This window comes from Schistocerca piceifrons, unplaced genomic scaffold (assembly GCF_021461385.2).
Source record: "Schistocerca piceifrons isolate TAMUIC-IGC-003096 unplaced genomic scaffold, iqSchPice1.1 HiC_scaffold_312, whole genome shotgun sequence".
Taxonomy (NCBI): domain Eukaryota; kingdom Metazoa; phylum Arthropoda; class Insecta; order Orthoptera; family Acrididae; genus Schistocerca; species Schistocerca piceifrons.
Window position 1 is genome coordinate 353499 of NW_025728529.1, and position 5000 is coordinate 358498.

At 53.2% G+C, this 5000-nt stretch overlaps 1 non-coding gene across 1 annotated transcript in view; it reads left to right on the forward strand.

Moving 5' to 3' along the window:
• Nucleotides 1-3946: 3946 nt before the first annotated feature.
• LOC124745028 overlaps nt 3947-5000 on the forward strand; it is a 1909-nt gene continuing 855 nt past the window's right edge. Inside the window, exon 1 of the ribosomal RNA XR_007010981.1 lies at nt 3947-5000. This exon is cut by the window's right edge and continues 855 nt beyond it. This is a non-coding gene — a ribosomal RNA (small subunit ribosomal RNA).

Genomic DNA, 5000 nt, shown 5'->3' on the forward strand with positions numbered 1-5000 from the left:
AAAGCCTGCAGCCTCTGTCGACCATAGCACCCAATCTCCAGTGGCTCTGCCGCACGAAGCCGTGGACCGGCAATGACTCCACCCGCACCCGTTCGTGCACCACCCCAACCGCCAAACGCGCACCTCCAGCGGATGAACGGCGGACGTTTCCCGCACTCGTAAAGTGCAATCCACCCCTATAACGTGCGTTTCATGAAGAGTTATTGCCAATATGCGACATTCCCGCTGTCCCTATACATGAGCCGCGACCTGTACCACTTACGAGCGAGAGACGCGATCGCGTTGCTCACTGTACGGCGTCCGATACCGAGCCATCAGCATGTCGGTCCCCATGCGCGTTGCACTCGCACTCGCAGTCGCAAAAACGTGGGGCAAATATATTACGCGGAAGAGTTATAACAGACCGAGCCCCACTGCATGAGGGGAGTCTTTGTCACTAATGTACACAGATGGAACATTTTGGACTGGAACCAGATTACCCGTACACACGGCGCTGATTAGTAATCAATGCAGAGCCATCAAACTACAGAATATATATACAACTGTCCGTATACATGCTGAAAGAGTCTGCCCACAATGGGAACCACACGTCAGCCAGCCACTCTGATCACGCACCACTCTCTGCTTCTAACGGGCGCACATACAATATGTAAGCACCAGCATGGAACAACATCCAGTGCATCCTCTCCGCCACATTACACAATCCACACTATCACAACCAGACCAGGAGGTCCATGCGGAAAATACAATATCCCACCCTTTCGACATCCACCATTGCGCAGATCAGGCACCAACACCCACACATGTCCTATACAACGGTGCACCCAACATCACAATAGTACCTCCTGTCACAGCGCACAAACAATGACATGAGTCAAAGACACAGGTCTGACACAAGCATAGAATTGGAGCGCCGCCTCTAATAAGCCAAAGGTGCATCCTGACGTGACAAATCTGATCATGTCACAAGCATTCACTTACTATAATCACTATCAACGAACCTGCCGCCCCCGCCCCCCCCCTACACCTTTCCTTACAACAACGTGTAACCTAACCTAACCTAACCTATGTTGTACCTTAACCTAACCTATGTTGTACCTTAACCTAACCTATGTTGTACCTTAACCTAACCTATGTTGTACCTTAACCTAACCTATGTTGTACCTTAACCTAACCTATGTTGTGCCTTAACCTAACCTATGTTGTGCCTTAACCTAACCTATGTTGTGCCTTAACCTAACCTATGTTGTGCCTTAACCTAACCTATGTTGTGCCTTAACCTAACCTATGTTGTGCCTTAACCTAACCTATGTTGTGCCTTAACCTAACCTATGTTGTGCCTTAACCTAACCTATGTTGTGCCTTAACCTAACCTATGTTGTGCCTTAACCTAACCCATGTTGTGCCTTAACCTAACCCATGTTGTGCCTTAACCTAACCCATGTTGTGCCTTAACCTAACCCATGTTGTGCCTTAACCTAACCCATGTTGTGCCTTAACCTAACCCATGTTGTGCCTTAACCTAACCCATGTTGTGCCTTAACCTAACCCATGTTGTGCCTTAACCTAACCCATGTTGTGCCTTAACCTAACCCATGTTGTGCCTTAACCTAACCCATGTTGTGCCTTAACCTAACCCATGTTGTGCCTTAACCTAACCCATGTTGTGCCTTAACCTAACCCATGTTGTGCCTTAACCTAACCCATGTTGTGCCTTAACCTAACCCATGTTGTGCCTTAACCTAACCTATGTTGTGCCTTAACCTAACCTATGTTGTGCCTTAACCTAACCTATGTTGTGCCTTAACCTAACCCATGTTGTGCCTTAACCTAACCCATGTTGTGCCTTAACCTAACCCATGTTGTGCCTTAACCTAACCCATGTTGTGCCTTAACCTAACCCATGTTGTGCCTTAACCTAACCCATGTTGTGCCTTAACCTAACCCATGTTGTGCCTTAACCTAACCCATGTTGTGCCTTAACCTAACCCATGTTGTGCCTTAACCTAACCCATGTTGTGCCTTAACCTAACCCATGTCGTGCCTTAACCTAACCCATGTCGTGCCTTAACCTAACCCATGTCGTGCCTTAACCTAACCCATGTCGTGCCTTAACCTAACCCACGTTGTCGCCTAACGTAACCCACGTTGTCGCCTAAACCTGCTCTGTAATTGTTATACGACTCGTTCAATTAGTGTAGTGTTGCCCACCCGCAACCCTCGCAATATAGTTCGCTACTCGCACTCCCCGCTCCCCTGTGTATCGCTTCATGTTAAACACCTTGCAAGTCTTGCTCACTTTCCACATGCTCCTGCTGTACACTGTAATGTGGATGGCAGCAGGACGTACATGCCGCCCCTCCCCACGTCCCCACCTTGCCCCCTGCCTTCGCAAGCTGGTTGGTGAGAACTTTGCATGTTCAATGCCCTCCGCATGCGACGTACTCAGGCTACGTTGTGGTGCGGCCTGTGTCAACTGTCCGCTAATGTCGTACGCGTAAACCACAATCTGTACTGCACATTCGTCCTTATGTACTGAATGATACATCGTGGCACATGTGTGACCGTACAACGACTGCGCCCAAAAACGGCGGACCATACAGTGCAAATATTGTGCACGCAGCTACGTGTCGTCTCCCTATGAGAGCTGGATTGCAGTGTGGTACGCCATAGAGACGTGTGGGAGGAACGGACGCCGTGGATGGCGATCAGCATGAGCTGTCTGTTGATGTATTCGGACCTAGTCGTCTCTCCTCACACACCGTGATGGCATGGTGCACCGCGTTCCATATCTGCGACATGCTACAGAGGCCGGTTGACAGTCGTTCGAGCAATGGACATCGCATACGTACGGGGGCCACCTTCCACGTATTGTCTAGGCGTGCACATTTTGTTGCGTGTATGTGGGCAGACGTAGTGTGGCGTGACACCTGACACAGGCATGCAATAATCGTGGAAGTTGCAAATGGCGATGGACGCCTGCGTTTTCTGGTGAAGTTACGCAAATGAACAAATGGTAACCTGTTGTGGTGCGGTTGTTCTCGCTAGGGGTGAATCGGTGATGGCGACGATAGGTTGAGGTACTAACCGGTTGTTCCAGCGATACCCACCATGCCGACGAAACTGAACGGCATCTGGGTGTGAAGCGATACGCGGCGGTGGCTGGGTGGGACCGTCCCCGGCCGGTGAGGGGGCGCCTCCCGGCGTGCTGGCCGCGCGGTGCGTGGGCGCACGCGCTACAGCCGGCTGGTGGGGGCGGCCAGTGGCAGGCGCGCCGGCCGACGGACGCGGCAGGCGTCGCAGCTGCGCGCCGGCGCACCCTGCGCGCGGCGCCGTGCGGCCAAAGTAGGTCCTCGCGGGCCCGGTGCGAAGCGCGGTGGACATCTTCAGTGTGCTGGTCCGATTGAGGACTGTGTGCGTTGAGGATGCGCTGCCGCCCGGCGCTCGGCGCCGCGACGCCGTCTGCTGCTCGGTCGCCCCAGCGGTTCTCGCTGGTGGTTTGTATCGCAGCTGTGCGGATGTGTTGGCGCGTGCGCTGTGCTGGGAGAGTTCGCTTCGGCACCCAAGTGGGGCTTTTGTCCTTCTGTGGCGCTGGCGTTGGAGCTGCCGGTCACCGTAGGTGGCGCGTGTTGTCTCCCGCCGGCAATGCCACGACAGCACGCTCCCGGGCCTCTGTCGGCAGCGGCAAGCTCAGTTGGGAGCACGGGTGGTCGCACCGAAAGCGTCTACTCGCCTAACTCCGGGCGATTGCGCCTCTCTCGAACCCGACCAAGTACTTGGGACGGCGCTGCGCGCCGCCGGGACCTGAGAGGGTTTCGAGGTGTATTGTGCAGGGGAGCTCAGCCTCCTCCTGTTTGCAGAATGATTGAGCGGACGCTTGCGTGTTCGCGCGGGCCCCCGGGACACACTCCCGGGCGGCCGGCTGCTCAGCTCTAGTTGACGCAGCTCCCTGGTTGATCCTGCCAGTAGTCATATGCTTGTCTCAAAGATTAAGCCATGCATGTCTCAGTACAAGCCGCATTAAGGTGAAACCGCGAATGGCTCATTAAATCAGTTATGGTTCCTTAGATCGTACCCACGTTACTTGGATAACTGTGGTAATTCTAGAGCTAATACATGCAAACAGAGTCCCGACCAGAGATGGAAGGGACGCTTTTATTAGATCAAAACCAATCGGTCGGCTCGTCCGGTCCGTTTGCCTTGGTGACTCTGAATAACTTTGGGCTGATCGCACGGTCCTCGTACCGGCGACGCATCTTTCAAATGTCTGCCTTATCAACTGTCGATGGTAGGTTCTGCGCCTACCATGGTTGTAACGGGTAACGGGGAATCAGGGTTCGATTCCGGAGAGGGAGCCTGAGAAACGGCTACCACATCCAAGGAAGGCAGCAGGCGCGCAAATTACCCACTCCCGGCACGGGGAGGTAGTGACGAAAAATAACGATACGGGACTCATCCGAGGCCCCGTAATCGGAATGAGTACACTTTAAATCCTTTAACGAGTATCTATTGGAGGGCAAGTCTGGTGCCAGCAGCCGCGGTAATTCCAGCTCCAATAGCGTATATTAAAGTTGTTGCGGTTAAAAAGCTCGTAGTTGGATTTGTGTCCCACGCTGTTGGTTCACCGCCCGTCGGTGTTTAACTGGCATGTATCGTGGGACGTCCTGCCGGTGGGGCGAGCCGAAGGCGTGCGACCGCCCCGTGCGTGCTCGTGCGTCCCGAGGCGGACCCCGTTGAAATCCTACCAGGGTGCTCTTTATTGAGTGTCTCGGTGGGCCGGCACGTTTACTTTGAACAAATTAGAGTGCTTAAAGCAGGCAAGCCCGCCTGAATACTGTGTGCATGGAATAATGGAATAGGACCTCGGTTCTATTTTGTTGGTTTTCGGAACCCGAGGTAATGATTAATAGGGACAGGCGGGGGCATTCGTATTGCGACGTTAGAGGTGAAATTCTTGGATCGTCGCAAGACGAACAGAAGCGAAAGCATTTGCCAAGTAT